The sequence below is a fragment of the Myodes glareolus genome, chromosome 9 (genome assembly GCF_982192425.1).
Source record: "Myodes glareolus chromosome 9, mMyoGla1.1, whole genome shotgun sequence".
Lineage (NCBI taxonomy): Eukaryota > Metazoa > Chordata > Mammalia > Rodentia > Cricetidae > Myodes > Myodes glareolus.
In genome coordinates, this window is record NC_142034.1 from 19,782,261 (window position 1) to 19,790,311 (window position 8,051).

Below are 8,051 nucleotides of genomic sequence, written 5' to 3' on the forward strand. Positions count from 1 at the left end.
AACAAAACAAAAAACAAACCAAGTTATAGGTCAGCTCAGGGTAACAGAGTGAGACCAGGCCTTAAAAACATTTTTTTTTAAAGGGAGGAAGGAAGAAGAAAAGACAAAGAATAACAGAAAAGCAGGGCCATTGAAGTCTCCAGATGAAGCGTGTAGGTGCAGGGCACCCCTGGGACGTGGCTGGCTCTGGAAAGCTGCAATACCCCATCTCCTTTTAGAAACCGGGATAAGGTTCTGAGGACCTTGCAGCATCCATCCAAGGACATCCCCAAGAGCCACAGGCGTGGAGCCAGGAAAGTGCCTCTGATATGTTCCAGAGGAGACTGTTCACATTTCAAACAGGTTTTATTTTAAGGGGTCATGAGTAGAGCTGGGCAGGGTGTGTGCCTGTAGTCCTAACTCAGGAGCAGAGACAGAGGATTTGAGCCCAGGAGTTCAAACCCAGGCTAGGCAACATCGTGAGATGCAGGGCGTGGATAACAGTGACTGGAGACTGACTCTGGCTGCAGTAATGTTAGTTACAGACTCCCGCTTGGGAAGGAACAGTTCTGGCCTGTAGAACATCCTGGAAGAGACTTCCAACTCAGACAGGAAATGGGTGCAGCAGAAATTGAACTCTTTTGCTAAAGTCCTTGTGCTGGGTGTTTAGAATTCTCATGTCTATCACCCAGCTTCCTCTAAAATACTCTGTAGGTGGGACGATATCTAAAATCTTCAAAAGCCTAAAAACTTTGGGCACCTAACATATTATATTTATTCCTTCATACTGCTCTAGCAGGTATGAGTCAAAACTGTTTTAAAAAATAAGGAATAGGCTGGAGAGATGGAGAGACGGTCTAGTGGTTAAGAGCCCTGGCTGCTCAAGGCCCCGGGTTGAATTTCTAACATCTACTTGATGGCTCACAAATGGGCAACTCTACCTCCAGGGGATCCGATGCCCTCTTCTGGCCTCCTCAGACAATGCATGTTTGTGACTTGGCAGGCATATATATGCAGGAAAAATACTTGTACACATAAAATATAAATGAATCTTTGCTTTTTTAAATAAACTTTTATTTTTAAGTTAAAAAAAAAACAGGTAGTTGTGACACATGCCTTTAATCCCAGCACTCAGGAGGTAGAGGCAGGAGGATTTCTGTGAGTTTGAGGCCAGTCTGGTCTACAGAGTGAGTTCCAGGACAACCAGTACTACGCGGAGAAACCCTGTCTCAAAAGGAAGGAAGGGAGGGAGGGAGGGAGGGAGGGAGAAAAAGAAAGATAGAAAGATAGAGACAGGAAGAAGGAAGATGACTCAGCAGCTAAAATTCCTTGCTATGCAAGTCTGATAAACTGAGCCTGGATCCCTATAACCCCACAATTTTAACACTCCTATGGGGTCACGAGACAGGATTTCCCTGGAAACCCGAGAGCCAGGTAGGAGTACACAACACAGCAGCAGACAAGAGAGACCCTGCCTCAAACAAGATGGAAAGGGAGGGCAGGCAGCTGAGTATTCTCTCTCTCTCTCTCTCTCCCTCTCTCTCTCTCTCCCTCTCTCTGTCTCTGTCTCTCATGCACAAACAGCTGGCTGGGGATATAGCTCAAGGGTGGAGGATGTGCCTAACCCTAACATGTATAGGCTCCTGGGTTCTTCAATCCCCGCAGCAGGAGGAAAAGCGAGGCTTCTGGTCGGCACTTACCTGGAAGCCCAGTGTTTATGAGGTGAAGGGAGGAGAATCAGAAATTCAGCAATTTCATTGGCTGCAAGGTAGGCTCCACGTGAACTTCTTTTTGTTTGTTTTAATTTTATTTTATGTGTATGAGTGAGTGATTGTATGCATGTGTGCCAAGTGCTTGCCTGGTGCCCTTGGAGGGCAGAAGAGGACATTGGATCTCTCCCAGAACTATAGTGAGCTGCCATATGGGTATTGGGAACCAAACTGGGGTCCTCTGTAAGAGCAGCAAGTGCTTTCAATTGATAAGCTATCTTCACAGTCCCTGAGAACTTTTTTTTCCTTCCAAGACAGGGTTTTTTTGTGTAACTTTGGAACCTGTCCTGGAATGAGCTTTGTAGACCAGGCTGGCCGCAAATTCATAGAGATCCTCCTGCCTCTGCCCACCAAGTGCTGGGATTAAAGGCATGTACCACCACTGTCTGATTGAGAGCTTATTTTTTTATGAAAAATATTTTTATATTATTATTAGGTGCAAGAGAGATGGCTCGGTAATTAAGAACAAATTTTGAAAATTGTTTTATGGGGGAGGGGCTGGAGAGATGGCTCAGAGGTTAAGAGCACTGACTGCTCTTCCAAAGGTCCTGAGTTCAATTCCCAGCAACCACATGGTAGCTCACAATCATCTGTAATGAGGTCTGGTCCCCTCTTCTGGCCTACAGGCATACACACAGACAGAATACTGTATACATAATAAATAAATAAATATTTTTAAAAATTGTTTTATGGGGGTTGAAGAGATGTCTTAGTGGTTAAGAGCACTGACTGCTCTTCCAGAGAGGTCTTGAGTTCAATTTCCAGCACCCACATGGTGGCTCACAACCATCCTTAATGAGATCTGGTGCCTTCTTCTGGCATGAAGGCAGACATGCAGGCAGAATACTGTATACATAATAAACAAACATTTAAGAAATGTTTTATTATATGTATGGGTGTTTTGCTTGTATTATGTCTGTGCACTTAGTATCTGCCTGATATTACAGAGGCCAGAAGAGAGCATTGGATCCCCTGGAACTAGGGGCACCAAGTGGATGATGGGTGTTGGGGAATATTATTTTCAGGTGTGTGATTTCTCTTTCTGCTGCATTTGATTAACTGTCAAGCTGTGATTCTGTGCCTGTCTGAAACACCTGATGGTCCTAATAAAGATCTGAACAGCCAATAGTGAGGCCGGAGCAAGGATAGGTGGGGCTAACAGGCAGAGAGAATAAATAGAGGGGGACCTCAAGAGAAGAGGAGCAAGAGAGAACAAGGACAGGAGGGTATCGGGGGTCAGCCACCCAGCTACACAGCAAGTCACGGAGAAAGAAGTAAAGGAAACTATTCAGAAATAGAGAAAGATAAAAGCCCAGAGGCAGGCAAAGGTAGTTGGGAGAATGTAAGTTAAGAAAAGCTGGCAAGAAACAAGCCAAGCTAAGGCCAGGCATTCATAACTAAGAATACGCCTCTGTGTGTGATTTATATGGGAGCTGGGTGGTGGGCCCCCCAAAAAAGGCAAAAGAATAAAACATCACACAATAGCTGGGACTCAGTCTGAGATAAGTAGAAGAGAACCGGGGCTCTCAAGTGTCGAGCCATTTCTCCATCCCCGAGGATCTATTTTTAAAAAGCAAAGGCCAGGGGGCTGGAAGCAAGAGCGCAGATAGCTAACAGGGTCGACTACCGGACCCAGGCCTTCTGGGCATTCAGGGACTTTACCGAAGGTCAGGATAGGCCTGGGCCAGAGTCTGTCTGGCCTGTGGCACCAGGACAGCTGTCTTTAGGTCCTACCCAGCTAAGCATCTGACTATATTGCATCTAGCCCTCACACCCCCGCCCCGCCAAGGAAACAGATCTCCATTTAAAATCCAACATCAATACCCAGAAACTACAAACAGGGCCCTGGGACACGGCTGGCGGGAGTCAGCTTACCCTTCCTGCTATACTATACAGCTTGTGTTACCTACTCAAAAGGTTTCCCACAACCAAAATCGGAGTCAGCTAACACCTTGGTAGGCAAAGATGGGAAGAAACAGTACAATATACCCTGTAGATCAACCGAAACTGCCCGGATTAGCAGAGAGGGAGGGAGCATTGTGCCCCTAATACTCATCTCCCAGGGAACAGAGGAATCCTGAGCAGTCCACCTTCCCACCTGACTGTGCCAGGCGGGACTCAGCCATTTACTGCCACCAGTGAGGGCTCTTCTCTTCGCAGGCCACCTCTCCAGGCCCCTGCGCCACCCCCAAGGCAGAGGAATCTGCTCGGAGTTTACCAGCCAAGTGGGGACCCTGGAAAGTATGTCATGGAAATAGTGACACAATGCAGCCTTCAAGCTGACCTTACTGTTCCCAAACCACAGAGCCCCAGGGTGACTCTCAAACTGGGTTTTGATCTTTTCCTGCCTGAGCCCCATGTGAATACACTGCACCGCATTTCTCACAGCACAGGGCCCCAGCCGCTTGCCAAAGCCTGGAAGCCAGACCTGCTTCCCCACTTGAAACCTGGTGTTTTGCTGTTGTTGCTTTGTTTTACCTGCTTGCTTTTTTTTTTTTTCTCCTCAGTAGGCTGTCTCTTTTGTTCTAAGAATGGTAAGATTTCCCAAGTACCTCCTCTGTACTGACCTGGGTTCTACAAGCTAGGACTGAGTTTCTGTCTCCTCAGCACTTTCTCTTTCTTTCTTTCTTTCTTTCTCTCTCTTTTTTCTTTCTTTTCTTTCTCTTTTTTATTTCTTTTCCTTCTCTTTTCTTTCTTTTCTTTTCTTTTCTTTTCTTTTCTTTTCTTTTCTTTTCTTTTCTTTTCTTTCATCTCTGGGGTCTCTTTATGTAGCTCTGACTGTCCTGGAACTCACTATGTCGACTAGGCCAGTCTCCAACTGAGAGATCCATCTGCCTCTGCCTTTCAAGTGCTGACAATAAAAATGTGTACAACGTCTGGCTGACTCTTTCTTTTCTTTTCTCCTCTTCTCTTTTCTTGTCTCTCTCTCTTTCTCCATTTTGCTGTTGTTGTTTGTTTTTTGAGACAGGGTTTCTCTGTGTATAGCCCTGACTGTCCTGAAATGCGCTTTATAGACCAGGTTGGCCTCAAATTCAGAGATCCTCCTGCCTCTGCCTCCCAAGTGCTGGGATTAAAGGTGTGCGCCACCACTGCCTGACCTGGCTCTTTCTGCTTTAAATTTTGAATTTTTATGTGTATGGGTATTTACTCTGAATGTGCGCCACATGTGTCCCTTTGCCGTCGGAGGCCGGAAGAGGGCACCAGGTCTCCTGGAGCTAGGATTACAGACATTTATGAGTTGCCACCTGAGTGCTTAGAATCCAACCCAGGTCCAATCCAACTGGAAGAATGTCAGTGCTCTTAACCACAAGCAGCTTTACAGCCCCCTCATTCTTTTTTTTGAAACAAGATCTCTCTACAGAGCCCTGGGTGTCCTGGAACTCTCTCTGTAGACCAGGCTAACCTTGAACTCACAGAGATCCACCTACTCCTGCCTTCCTAGGGCTGGGATTAAAAGCATGTGCCACTGTACCCAGTTTTAGCTTCTTTCTCTTTTTATTTTTTTACATTTATTTTTATTTTATGTTCATTAATGTTTTGCCTGCATGTATGTCTTTGTGAGGGTGTCAGAAGCCATGGAATTGGAGTTACAGACAGATGTGAGCTGCCATGTGGGTGCTGGGAATTGAACCCAGGTCCTTTTAACCACTGCTCTTAACCACTGAACCATCTTTCTAGCCCTTCTCTTTATATTTTATTATTATTGTTATTGTTATTTTTTTGGTTTTGTTATTGTTATTTTTTTTGTTTTTAAGAGACAGGGTTTCCTATGTAGCCCTAGCTGTCCTGGAACTCATTCTGTAGACAAGGCTGGCCTCAAACTCAGGTATCCACCTGCCTCTGCCTCCTGAAGGCTGGAATTAAAGGTGTGCGCCACCATGCCCAGCACAGTTTAATATTTTTAAAGCCACTAAGTTTCCAGGGTTTATTTTAAAATTTTGTTTATGTGTATGAGTACTTGGCCTTCATGTATGCCATGTATGTATGTGTACCTCACATGTGCCTGATGTGAAGGAGGCCAGAAGAGGGAGCTGGATCTCTTACAGATGTTATGAGCTGCCACATGGGTACTGGGAACCAAGCCCAGATCTTCTGCAAGTGTTTTTATCTGCTGAACAATCTCGTCAGACTTTGGGGGATGCCTGGGAACAGAGCTTCTAGCCTAGCTTCCCCATCTGCAATGGCATTAAACATGTTACAGTCAGCAAGGTGATTGAAGAGTGGGAAGGAAAGAAAAGAAGCCAGGTGGTGGTGTCACACGCCTTTAATCCCAGCACTAAGGAGGCAGAGGCAGGTGGATCTCTGTGAGTTCAAGGCCAGTCTGAGTCCTGACTACAAGACAGGAGCCTTATTTTACGTCATAGGTCTGGTTTATAAAGCTATCTACTGTAAAACAAGCTACCTGACTTGAGTCTCATTTTCACTGTCTTTACAAGGTTGCTCTGAGTTGGACACGGTACTCCTGAAATTCCAGTATTTAGGAGGCTGAGGCCAGAGGATTACAATTTCAAGGCTAGCCTGAGCTACATAGTGAGGCCCTTTCGCAAAACCCAAGGGCTGGACTGGGGATGTAGATGAGTTAGGAGACCGTGTGCCTCGAATGCATAAGCCTTGGTTTGATGCCCAGCCATAAACCCGAGTTGGAGGCAGCAGGACCAGAATTCAAGGTTATCCTTGGCTACATAGTGAGCTCAAGGCTAATCTTCCATACATGAAACCCTGTTTAAACAAAACAAAGCAACGAAACAAAACACACCAGGGGGGTAGTAAGAGGGTTCTGCTGGTAAAAGTGCTTGCTGGGGGGCTTGATCGCCTGAGTTTGATCCTCAGAAACCACTTGGAAAGAGGAGAACCAACTCCCGGAAGCAGTACTCTGACCTTCACATTCATGTGTATATAAACACAGACGTGCACAGGGTCAGCAGTCAAGAGGACTGACTGCTCTTCCAGAGGACATGGGATCAATTCCCAGCACCCATATGGCAGTTTAAGACTGTCACTAACTCTAGCTCCCAGGGTATGCAACACCCTCGCACAGGCATATACCAATGGACATAAAAATATAATAAATTGGGCTGGAGAGATGGCTCAGAGGTTAAGAGCACTGATTGCTCTTCCAGAGGTCCTGAGTTCAATTCCCAGCAACCACATGGTGGCTCACAACCATCTGTAATGAGATCTGGTGCCCTCTTCTGGTGTGTGGGCATACATACCAGAACACCATCTACATAATAAATAAATCTTTTTAAAAAAAGAAAAGACGCATAAAAAATATAATAAATTAAAAAAAGGAAAACCACAGACATGGATTCACAATAAATAAACAGATAAATAAATGTAATAATGAAAAAAGAATAAAGAACAGCATTAAAACCAAGTGCTGGAGACCTGGGGATGCTGCTTGCCTACCTCATGCAGGGCTCTAGGCTGAGTCTTTAGCACTGCGTGAGCATGTGCGTGCACGTGCGCACACACACACTTACGCACACGTGCACACACACACACACAAACTGTATCTTGTATTAGTTGGCTTTCTGTTGCTGTGATAAACACCACGACCAAAAGCAACTGGGGAGAAATGGGTTTATTTTGTCTTACAGCTGACAATCCACAAAGAAGGGAAACTAGGGCAGGAACTCAAGGTGGGAGTTTGAATCAAGAACCACAGAGGAGGGGCTGGAGAGAAGACTCCGCAGCTAGAAGCACTTGCTGCTCTTGCAGAGGACCAGGGTTCGGTTCCCAGCACCCACGTGGTGGTTTACAATCATGCTAACTCTAGTTCCAGGAAATCTGTTCCCCTTCTGACCTCTGCAAGCACCATGCACATATGTGGTGCACATACATACATGTATGCAAAACACATAAAACATACATGTATGTAAAACACATAAAATGAACATATCTAATAAACTTTTTTGTTATTTTTTTGAGACAGGGTTTCTCTGTGTAACACTATAATGGTATATTAAGATCAGAGTGCAAAGCAGCCACAGTCGTCAGCCATGCAGGCCAGGCAGTGGCGGCACACACCTTTAATCCCAGCACTCATACTAGTTTGCCATAGAGGCCACATTGGTGGTGCACGCCTTTAATCCCAGCAGTAGAGAGGAATATAAAATGGGAGGAGACAGGTTTCAGCCTCAGTCTCAAGATTTATGGAGGCAGGATCGCCCATTTCGGCCTGAGGTAGAGGTAACAGTGGCTGGCCGCTTTGCTTTTCTGATCTTCAACTTGAACCTCAATATTTTATTATTATTTATATTATCTATATATATTTATATTATATATTATTCATGCTACATA